This window comes from Zalophus californianus, chromosome 4 (assembly GCF_009762305.2).
Source record: "Zalophus californianus isolate mZalCal1 chromosome 4, mZalCal1.pri.v2, whole genome shotgun sequence".
In the NCBI taxonomy this organism is placed as follows: domain Eukaryota; kingdom Metazoa; phylum Chordata; class Mammalia; order Carnivora; family Otariidae; genus Zalophus; species Zalophus californianus.
Genome location: NC_045598.1, coordinates 96,509,399 through 96,521,735, shown reverse-complemented (window position 1 = coordinate 96,521,735; position 12,337 = coordinate 96,509,399). Strand labels below are relative to the sequence as shown.

The window sequence follows — 12,337 nt, the reverse complement described above, 5'->3', positions numbered from 1 at the left end:
TTCATAAATAACTATGTAGAGCTTGAGGATGGCCCCAACAAAGCTAAGAGAAAACAAGTCTGCAGGCTAACTAGCCCCACAGCTAGGTTGATCTGTGAGCCAATAAACTGCCTATTTTGCAAGTCAATTTGAGTTGGATATTCTGTCACAACATAAACCATCCTAACTTAAGACCCTCAAGATAAAATAACCAGGTATTTTTTCCTGAAGATATGTAACATATGCAGCAAAACACTTGATTTTTACGATGTTTATCCCAGTATAGAGTATGAATTGCAGTCTCTTTTGTCATCTTACAAGGGAAAATACTGAGCAGAGATAAGCGTGAAATAGTTAGCCTTCTCTATCAAGTTCAAGAGAAATTGAGCTTCCTAGCCCCATATGAAAGAAATCTTTCAGTTACCATCAAGTTAGCTGGCATGTTTATAAGTTCTCTTAAATAATCTCTGGGGCATCTGGCTGGCTCAGTCAGTAGAGCATGTGACTCTTGATCTCAGGATTGTGAGTTTGAGCCCCATGTTAGGTGTAGAGATAACTTAAAATCTTTAAAAGATACATTTTAGGGGCGCCTGAGTGGCCCAGTCATTAAGTGTTGGCCTTCAGCTCAGGTCGTGATTCCAGGGTCCTGGGATCGAGCCCCGCATTGGGTTCCCTGCTCGGTAGGAAGCGTGCTTCTCCCACTCCCGCTCCCGCTCCCCCTGCTTGTGTTCCTGCTCTCGCGGTGTCTCTCTCAAATAAATAAAATCTTAAAAAAAAAAGATTTTTTTACTTATTTGACAGAGACACCGCGAGAGCAGGAACACAAGCAGGGGGAGTGGGAGAGGGAGAAGCAGGCTTCCCGCGGAGCAGGGAGCCCGATGTGGGACTCGATCCCAGGACCCTAGGATCACGACCTGAGCTGAAGGCAGACACTTAACGACTGAGCCACTCAGGCGCCCAAATTTTTTTAAATTTTTATAAAAGACATGTTCTTTTTCTTCCTTTACCTCTCCACCCCCTTTTCCCTTTCTGCTATTCTGTTCCAATCCAGTATTATTGCCACCCCAAACTTAGTGGTATAAAACAATAACAAGCATTTATGTTACCTTTCACAGTTCTGGGGATTTACTGGGCTCAGGTAGAGAGTACTTAGAGTTTCTTGTACAGTTGTGATCAGATAGTGGCTGGGACTCGTGTCTTCTCAATAGGTTGTTCACTTGTATCCGACACATGGGCTGGAAAGATTCAAACAGCTGAGAGCTGGGACATTCAGGAATCTTTGGGGCAGCTCTCTCTATGTGGCTTCTCTGGTATGGAGGCTTCAGGGTAGCCAGATTTCTTGCATGACAGCTCAGGACTCCAAAGGCGTATGTCAGAGTCCAGCAAAAGCTGTATTACCTTTTATGACTTAGCCCCAGAAGTCACACTTCTGATGCGTTGTATTTGTTAGAAGCAAGTCAGTGAGTCCAGCCATTGTTCAAGGGAGAGGAATTAGATTCCACCTCAGTTGGGGATAGTGTTGAAGAATTTGTGGACATACTTGGTTTTTCTAAACTTAGACATGTTTTAATATCCCTCCCATTCTCCTTCCAATGATTCAGGCGTAAAATCGTTAGATGGGGCAGAACAAAGTAAACATCCACATAGAAGATGGGCCCTAAATCCATCCTGGCCACTGTCCTTAGAAGAGAGGAAGACGGGCGCGCGCGCACGCATACACACACACACACACACACACACACACACACACACGACATTGTGAAGACGCACCAAGAGAAGAACACCACATAAAGACAGAGATTGCAGTGACAAGTCTACAAGCCGAGGAATGCCAAAGGTTGCTAGTAAGCACTGGAAGCTGGGAGGGAGGCATGGAATGCATTCTTCCTAGAGCCTTCAGAAAGAGCCCGGCCATGCTGACACTGTGACTTCAGACTTCTAGGCTCCAGAACTGTGAGATGGTAAATGTCTGTTGTTTTAAGCCCGTCCCCTCCCCCTTCCCCCCCCCCCCCGCCCCGTGTGTGGTATGTTGTTACCACAGCCCTAAGAAAATGAAACAGATACACTGTGACAAAGTTGAGAGCCACAGTTGTGTTAAAAACAAACACTATGTGAATGGATATACACTGAGACTGTTCTCCATCCCTCCATCCCCTGCTCTCTGCCCTCTCTCAACAGGAAATTGGAAAGTCTTTGGAGAATCTTTGGAAATTGGAAAGTCTTTGGAGCCCAAGAGAAAAAAACCTAAAGTTGTTGAAATTGAGTTTTTCAACAAATGACCCAGTCAAGTCCCTTTGCAGTGAGGTTCAACAACCCCTCCCACTCCAGCACACACAGCTTCTAATCTGTGTTTTACTTCCCCACTCTTTTTTTTTTTTGCAGAAATTACTTTTATTGTATTAAAATATTCCTTAATGAGCGAGCAGTTATTCATGTGAAGGAGAGTTTAGAAAACAGATTTATGACTCTTAGCCCTGTCCTTGATTAGAGATTTATGAATTATACACAAAATATTGCCTAGAGTAGGTCACTCTGGAAGTGGTAGTAGAGAAGGTCTAAGAGGCTGTGAACTTGGAAGAGCTTCTCCCTGCTTGTTGAGCTGTGCCAGTCAGACCACAGGACTTAGGTACAAGGATGGATATGTTTTCTCTGCTGAATTTATAGCTTTACAACAGTTCAAATGCTCTTTCCTGCATGCATCAGTTCAAAGGCTTCATTAATTTGGTCAAAAGACAGAGTGTAAGTCACCAGTTCATCAACTTGAATCTTTTTGGACATCTATTCAGACACCAACTTTGGGACACTGTCCACACTCTTCCATTCTCCAAAGGCATTGCCTTTCCACATGCGGCCTGTTACCAGCTGAAACGGGAGAGTGATTTCTTCCTCTGAAGCAGCTACTCCAACTACCATGCTGACGCCCCAGCCTTGGTGGCACGCCTCCAGCGCTGCTCTCATGACCTTCACATTACCAGCACACTCGAAGGAATAGTCCACTCCCCCGACAGTCATTTCAATGAGCGCTTCCTGGATGGGTTTACTGAACTCCTGGGGTTAATACCTTCAGAGGCTCCAAACTCCTTAGCCCTTGTGAATTCATCTTCATTGATGTCTACACCAATGATCCGGATGGACCAGCCACCTACAGCCCATGCCAGCCGCCAGTCCAACTCCGCCTAGGCCAACGATGGCACAAGTAGAGCCAGGCTCCACCTTGGCAGTGTTCACAGCAGCACCATGACCAGTTGAAATGCCACAACCCAGAAGACAGACTTTATCCAAAGGTGCTAACGGATCAATTTTGGCAACAGAGATATCAGCCACGACTGTATATTCAGAAAACGTGATGGTCCCCATGGAATGCAGAATTGTCTTTCCTTTGCAAGTAAATTTACTGGTTCGCCTGGCATTAATCCTCTGCCTTGAGTAATTCTTATCTTCTGGCAAAGGTTTGTTTTAGGGTTTAGACAAAATTTGCATTCTCCACACTGTGGGATGTAAAGTGGGATGACAGTATCACCTGCCTTCAGCTTAGTAAATCCTTCACCACCACTTTGCATGGTTCTAGCACTTTCATGTCCCAAGATCACTGGAAAACTCCCTTCAGGCTCAGCCCCACTCAGGGTATAGGCATCGGCGTGGTAAACTGCAGTGGCAATCATCTTAATTCGAACTTCATGAGCCTTTGAGGGTGCCACCTCTACCTCCTCTACAGAGAGGGATTTTCCTGCCTCCCAGGCAACTGCAGCCTTGCACTTGATAACCTCGTTCACCATGACCTCGGACTCGGGTCAGTGAGGGGCGGACATCCAGGGTGGGCTGCACAGGGACTTCCCCACTCTTAAATATGAACGAACCATCGAGGATTACCAGATAGATAGCTGAGAGATGTCTTTATCATGAAAGACAAGGAAAAAAACAGGAAACCCCATGAGGAAAACAACAGATGGTGCAAGGAAACCTTTTTTGTTAAGAAATGTATCCTCAGGGGCGCCTGGGTGGCTCCGTCGTTAAGCGTCTGCCTTCGGCTCAGGTCGTGATCCCAGGGTTCTGGGATCGAGCCCCGCATCTGGCTCCCTGCTCCTCGGGAAGTCTGCTTCTCCCTCTCCCACTCCCCCTGCTTGTGTTCCCTCTCTCGCTGTGTCTCTCTCTCAAATAAATAAAATCTTTAAAAATATATATGTATCCTCAGTTGGGGCGCCTGGCTGGCTCAGTTGGTAGAACATGTGACTCTTGATCTCAGGGTTGTGAGTTCAAGCCTCACATTGGGGGTAGAGTTTACTTAAGAAAAAAAAGAAAAATATATCCTCAAAGAAGTAAGAAGATTTAAAAAAACCCAAATGCTATTTTATTAAGGAACACCCAGAGAACAAAACAGCTCTTAGGAATTTTAATGGTAGCAAAAGTTAAAATGCAATATAAACATTAGGAATTAAAAATCTGGGGATGCCTGGGTGGTTCAGTGGTTAAGCATCTGCCTTTGGCTCGGGTCATGATCTCAGGGTCCTGGGATTGCGTCCTGCTCAGCGGGGAGCCTGCTTCTCCCTCTGCCTGCTGCTCCCCCTGCTTGTGCTCTCCCTCTCTCTCTCTGACAAATAAATAAAATCTTAAAAAAAAATTTTTTTTGACAAACTGTCCCAGAAAGTGGGACCAAAAAGGCAAAAATAGAAAATAGAGAAAAAAAAATAAGGACTAGTTCAGGTCAGTATCCAAATATCTTGAGATTAAAAAAGAAAGAGAGAGATAGAGAAAGAAGAGAAAGAAGAAAAGAAATGAAAATGGAGAAAATCATCAACAAAATAATCCAGAATTTTCCAGAATTGAATGATAATGAGTTTCTAGATTCCAAGGTCCCAGCACAACAGATGAAAATAAATGAACTTCAAAGCATATTATTGTGAAATGTCAGAACCCCAAGGACAAAAAGAAGATTCTGCAGATCTAAGGGAGACGTATCAAGAATGAAGAATCAGTAATGCTCACTAGAACAATGTTCATGGTACCTTCCAGACTGGTGATGGGGAAAAAAGTGCATTTGTTCTTGAGCTCCTTGTTATGAACCCAGGAGGGCCCTGGCCGGCATCTTGAGGTGATCTCAGGCATCCTCAAGATGATGCCAGTGGTCCATTCTCAATAATGATTATATAAACAAAGAATGTGAAGACACTTCCTAATAGAAGAAGAGAATACAGCAACAACTTTGAAAAAAAAATCCAGAATCAATATATCTTCAGGCTTCTCAAAATTAACTCGAAGCTAGAAAGACAAAGGAGCAGTGCCTTTGGATTTCTTATGAAAAATTTCCAACCTAGGACTCTATACATAGTCAAATTATTAGTTAAGTTGAGGATAGAATAAAGATATTTTCAGTCAAGTGAGATCTCAAAAACACTTACTACCTGAGTATCTTTTCCTAAGGAGCTGCTGCAGGATGTGCTCTTCTGATCCAACAAAGGGAAAAGGTAATGGGAAACTTCCACAGAGATTGGTGAAAGGGAATCCCAGGATTATATTTGTACACTCTATTGAGGGCACCCAGTTATAGATTGGAACAGTGTGACTCCAGAAACAAACATTTTGAGAGCTCTCATCACAAAGATGATCATTATCATGGTACTATCTTTTTACCCTGAGGAGCAGAATGCCCAGGTAAGCCTGGTCCACATTTCTGTCCCACAGTTGGCTTGCCCTACATCCTCATGAAGTTCCTGGTCTCCCTCCTTGACCTGCTGAAGTGTTCTGCTCTGTTTACCCCCAGAGAGCTTAGAAGTAGAAACCTCGTAGGAGTTCATCTGAACATATTCCTGCCAAATGTGCAGTCATACCTAGCCTTCATCCCAGCCTTGCCAGAAACCCCAACAATGCTAAACCCTTTGTTTCCCCAGATTAATTTACAACCTTGTTCCCTAATTTTCCCAGAATAGACTTTTGTAGCTGTCCAGGAAGCTGTAACCAGAACATGACCCAGAGGTTGTTTAGTTTATTTTCTCCTATGGGCCTTCATCCAATTATTGCAATATTGCCTTCTGCTATAGACTGAACATTGGTATCCCCTCTCCCCCTGCAAATTCATATGTTGAAATCTAATCCCCAATATGATGGTATTTAGATGTGGGGCCTCTGGGGGGCGATTACATCATGAGGGTGGAGCCCCCAGGAATAGGAAAGAGACCCCAGAGAGCTCTCTCCCCTCTTCTGCCATATGAAGACACAAAGAGAGGGCTGCTACCTATGAACAGGAAGTGGGCTCTCACTGGACACCAAATCTGCTGGTGCCATTGTCTCGGATTTCCCAGCCTCCAGAACTGGGAGGCTTCCATGTTTGTTGTTTAATCTGCCCAGTCTCTGGTGTTCTTGTTAGAGCAACCTGAGCAGACTAAGACACCTCCTCTGAACATAGCTAGGATGTGCTTGCTGCTCAGTTTTTATATTAATTGCCTTTCATATTCCTTTATAGATAGTTATAGTTAGCTGAATAATGGCCCCCACAGATGTTCGGATCATAATCCCCAGAACCTGTAAATGCGTTAATTTCCTTGGCAAAAGGAATTATGCAGTTGTGATTAAGTTAAGGTTCATGAGGGGGTGCCTGGGTGGCTCAGTCGGTTAAGTATCTGCCTTCGGCTTAGGTCATGGGGTCCTGGGATCGAGTCCTGTGTCAGGCTCCCAGCTCATCGGTGAGTCTGCTGCTCCCTCTCCTTCTGTGATCTCTCTTGCTTTCACTCTCTCTCAAATAAATAAATAAAATCTTAAAAAAAAAAAAAGTTAAGGTTCATGAGATGGGGAAATATCCTGGATTAATCTGGGTGGCCCAATGTCATGCCAAGGGTCCTCACAGGAGGGAAGTTGGAGGTCAGAGGGGGGAGAAGATGCTAAATGGCTGGCTCCAAAGATGAAGGAAGGAGGCCATTAGCCAAGGAATGTGGGTAGCTGGATGCAGGGCTCGATCTCTGCTCCTCGGGAGACCTACTTCTCCCTCTCCCACTCCCCCTGCTTGTGTTCCCTCTCTTGCTGTGTCTCTCTCTGTCAAATAAATAAATCAGGGGTGCCTGGGTGGCTCATTCATTAAGCATCTGCCTTCGGTTCAGCTCATGATCCTGGGGTCCTGGGTTTGAGTCCCACATCGGGCTCCCTGCTCGGTGGGAGCCTGCTTCTCCCTCTCCTACTCCCCCTGCTTGTGTTCCTGCTCTCGCTAACTATCTCTCTGTCAAATATATAAATAAAACCTTTAAAAAAAACCCACACACACAAATAAATAAATAAAAATCTTTAAAAAATAATAATAAAATAAAATGAGATTTTACTGTACATTAAAAACTATTAATATCGACTGCAACATTTTGACTTACCTTCGGTTAAACTTTGGTTTCCCAAAGCTGATTTTGCACCATCATAAAAATATTAATTACAAGAGAATGTCAAATCAACTGAAGAGAATAGAAAGAAGTACACTAGTAATATTAGTTTATATGCAATTTGCTACAGATAGAAATGCCTTTAAAATGGATATTAACAGGGGCACCTGGGTGGCTCAGTTGGTTAAGCATCCAACTTTTGATCTCAGTTCAGGTCTTGATCTCAGGGTTTTAAGTTCAAGCCCCATGTTGGGCTCTGTCCTGGCTTGGAGGCCACCTAAAAAAAAAAAAAAAAGTAAAATAGATATTAACATCTTGTAATAATGAAATTCTCTTCACGTGAATACACAATCTCATTACGCAGGACTTAGAAATGAAATGGAAGGTACCCCAAATGTCCCATTATATTTCAGTAAGTGAAAAGAAATGCTTTAAATATAGTAGGAGGAGAGATGTTAATACCCTTCTATAATTTTCTTTCTTGAGATCTTGAAAATTTTTGGTCTCAAGTAATTTGGATATGGAATTTAAGGTTACATAATTAGGACATTTAAAAGCTTACCTTCTTTTAAAAAAAAGGGGGGGACACGCCTGGGTGGTTCAGTCGTTAAGCCTCTGTTAAGCATCTGCCTTCGGCTCAGGTCATGATCCCAGGGTCCTGGGATGGAGCCCCACATCGGGCTCCCTGCTCGGTGGGAAGCCTGCTTCTCCCTCTCCCACTCCCCCTGCTTGTGTTCCCTCTCTTGCTGTGTCTCTCTCTCTGTCAAATAAATAAATAAAATATTTTAATAAATAAATAAATATAAAAGCTCAGCTTCACCTTACCTCCCTGTTCCCTTCTCCTACTATACAATCAAACTCTTGCAAAAACGAAAGATGTGTGTATAGCTTAGGAAGCAACTTTCTTAAACTGAATCCTGTTAATGACTCTATGTGTTAGGCTTTTGCTGATAATTATAATGAAATTTTAACCACTCACCAAAAATGTCCCAAAGAGCATCTACTTTGCCGCACTTAAATGTCCTTTGCCTTATTTTATGTCTTGTGTTTTTCACTAAGTCTGAAGGTCTTCCCTTCAATCCACATTCTGTTATTCTCTCCTTTTTTTTTCAAAGATTATTTATTTATTTATTTATTTGAGAATGAGAGAGAGAGAGAGAGCACGAGCTGGAGGGAGGGGCAGAGGGAGAAGCAGACTTTCTGCTGAGCAGGGAGCCCAACTCGGGGCTCCATCCCAGGACCCTGTGATCATGACCTCAGCCCAAGGCAGACACTTAATGACTGAGCCACCCAGGTGCCCCCTCTCCTACTTTTGAAAAGAAACTGCCTATTTCTTGTAGTGTTCTTGTTTGACCATAGAGGGCTCAAGGTCATCAAAAAGTTAAATAAATTGTTCACACAGCAATGTATAGTACTTATTCTCTACTCCACGACTTGAGAAAATGTAGATAATTTACGCTGTTTTACATGCTAAAGAATTCTTCTGTTATTCCCAGAAGTTAAATTTAATATCAAATAGTCTTTGCTTTCTTTGTTCAAAATATAAAGGGTGCCCAACTCAGCAGAAAAACAAAAGATGATCAGCTTGTCCTCCTAGACTGTCAGATTCACACTGGAGATCTGCAAGGAAACAGAGTTCTACTATATCTAAAATAGCTAGCCACCGTTAATCTCAATTTCTAACAAAAAATAAACAATAGCAGATATTGATATACTCCATTCATTACAGTGCTTTTGCATTATTTTGTTCTATAGACAGATGCAAAAAATGCAGTGATAATATTACAAAGGCACAGGAAAAACAAATGAGAAAATTACAAACCATAGTAGCATAAAACGATGAAAATTGTAGCATAACTAAAAGAAATTTTCATCATGAGCAACAATACAAATTCTCAGTACTCTTCTAAATTTGCTGAATTTAATCATTTATAAAAATAAATTTTAGGGGTGCTTGGCTGGCTTAGTCTGTGGAGCATGTGACTCTTGATCTCAGGGCTATGAGTTCGAGCCCCCTATTGGGTATAGAGATTACTTAAAATCTTTAAAAAAAAAAAAAGAAGAAGAAGTTTTAAAGAGTGACCAGATATCTTTTTTTAAAAAGATTTATTTATTTATTTGAGAGAGAGAGAGAGCGCGCAAGTATGCCCTTGAGGGGTGAGAGGGAGTGCAGAGGGAGAAGGAGAGAGAGAATCTCAAGCAGACTCCATGCTGAGAGTGGAGCCCAATACGGGGCTTGATCTCATGACCCTGAAATCACAACCTGAGCCAAAATCAAGAGTTGGATGCCCAATTGACTGAGCCATCCAGGCACCCTTGGAACCAGATATCTTAAAATATCAGAGCCTTCTTGTGGCATAAGAGAGAATAATAAAATGAGTGTATCTTTTTATGTTAATACCAACTAATCAATTGTAATTGGTATAATTACTACTTTGCTATTTTCTCCTAGTAGTCATTATTTCTGAAAACACAATGATAACACAGGATATAATTTATTCTTTGGCAATATGTCAATTGCAGACCCTGCATTTTCTTTTTTCTTTTTATTTATTTATTTATTTGGGACACAGAGATACAGAGAGAGAGAGAGAGAGAGCATGAGCAGGGGGAGAGGCAGTGGGAAAGGGAGAAGCAAGCTCCCCACTGAGCCAGGAGCCCGAAGCGGGGCTCTATCCCAGGACCCTGGGACCATGACCTGAGCCGAAGGCAGACGCTTAATCACCTGAGTCACCCAGGCACCCTGCAGACCCTGCATTTTCAATACATGTTTCGCTTTACAGAATTTGTATGTGTTATAAAGAGTGTGATGTAAGTCCATCTATTTCAAGGCTAAAACCTTGATAATTTTAGTGGGCACTGAATGTTACTTGTTTCTAACCTCCTTCTATTAACCTTGTGAAGGAAAGGACATTTGAAAGACAAAGCATCAGGGTGCCTAGGTGGCTCAGTCGGTTGGGCGTCTGCCTTCGGCTCAGGTCATGATCCCAGAGTCCTGGGATCGAGTCCCACATCAGGTTCCCTGCTCAGCGGGAAGCCTGCTTCTCCCTCTGCTTGTGTGCACTCTCTCTCTCACACATGCACACACACAAAAATAAATAAAATCTTAAAAAAAAAAAAAAAGACAAGGCATCATAAGGACAAAAAAGTGACATAGGCCATCAGTAATATAGATGGCCAATCTCTCCAATCCCTTTTCCTCAGAAATACCTCCCCTCAAAAGCTGCCAGACCAATCATTGCCTTAGCAAGATATTTTCCCAGGCCTTTATGCCATGGGCACTTCCAGGCAACTGTTCTAACGATGCTAACCACTTTACCACCAATTTTAGAATGACAATGTTTTGTTGCCCATTTTTATTCCAACTTTTGCATTGCTGAACTTTCTTCATGGTGCTTATAAACTGAGGGAGAGTAATGTGCTTAGCTGAGAGACATTTGGTAGTATAATGGTTGGTGATTTTTTTTTTTAAGATTTTATTTATTTTACAGAGAGAGAGAGCACAAGCAGGGGGAGTGGCAGGCAGAAGGAGAGGGAGAAGCAGGCTCCCTGCTGAGCAGGGAGCCCGATGCTATGCGGGGCTCGATCCCAGGACCCTGGGACCATGACCTGAGCCAAAGGCAGAGGCTTAACCATCTGAGCCACCTAGGTGCCCAGTTGGTGATTTTTTTAAAAAGTGGTGCTAAGTACAAGATATTTTGGACCACTGCAACAACTTAAAAAAATCAAATGATGTCACGATTTCTTTGTGACCCGAAACAGCACTTTGTAAAATTTCTGGCTATGGACTGACCACCTCTGCACAACACCTGTGACCTCCAGGTGTATTACTATACAAGGCACCCAGTAATGTGCTCCGTTAGCCAAGAGTATATCCTGCCAAGACACGGTTACCACTAACTCACTTCATTTTGATTGGTATTCATTATTTATGCTTAGCTTTTGTTGCTGTACTCTCCTCACAAACTGCACCGATGTATATTGCCAAAGGGGTATGTGATCGTAGATATTGCAGGTTTTATAAAAGGTAGATCTTGGTGTTCTAAACGACAAATGTCAAAGTTGTCAAGGAAAACTGCTCAAACAAAATCTGGGTTTACAAAATTTTTTTACACTTAAATCGTTAAGCAGCCTAGATGAAAAGTTGTGTGAAAATGTAATTATCCCGTGTGTTGTAGTTTGGTTCCCCAGGAAAAAAATCTGAGATGGAAATTAGCATGCAGGAAGTTTATCAGGAAGTGCTCTTGGCATCAGCACCTGTGGGAGAATGAAGGAAGAAAGATTAGGCAAGAGTTGAACTGTGATATTGCCGCCAAAGCCTCAGTTAATCCCTACTGGGAGCTCTGGAGCTCAGATGACACTTTTGAGTCTTTCTGCACTGGGGGGAGTTAGATGGGCCTTGGTAAACCCCGTCAACCAGTTACTGTGTGTGGGCTGCTCCTGGTGAGGTGGATGCCGTTGGACAGGTGGCTCTCTTCAGCCAAGGGCCAGTTCCAGAGAGGGCCTTAGCTGAGACTTGCCAGCTCTCTATTGTCCCAGAAGCTGGAGTGCTTCAGACCTATAGGGGCGTGATCTGGGCAGCACACCACAGCATCCACTACAGTATGAGATTGGCGATGGGAAGAAGTGTAATAGCGGTAGACATTTTGTGTAGTAAAAACAGTTGAGATCAAATTACCTACATCCTGTACCTTAAATATGTCACAGCCCTGCCCAAGAACCTACAATAGCTCCCTACTGCCTCCATTCAATTCTAGCCCCATTCTCTGGTTTAGAAGAACCGCCACAATCTGCCTTACCCTAGCCATCTAAAATTCTACTTCCCATGTGTTCCCAGCTGAGATCTTCAAGTTCAATGAAGTCAGCGGACTCACTTCTTTAGATCTGCCCATGCTCTTTCTTCTCTTCTCTACCTAATTCTAGTAAGCTTCCATACACAGATCATGGTCCTCTCTTCCTTCTCTGGATTTGCAGCCCACAGGCAATGTCACAATTTCCCCCCT

General features: G+C 43.0%; 1 pseudogene; it reads right to left on the bottom strand.

The window, feature by feature from the left end:
- Positions 1-2,441: 2,441 nt before the first annotated feature.
- On the bottom strand, positions 2,442-4,057 carry LOC113939866 (annotated as a pseudogene).
- Between the last annotated feature and the right edge of the window lie 8,280 nt (positions 4,058-12,337).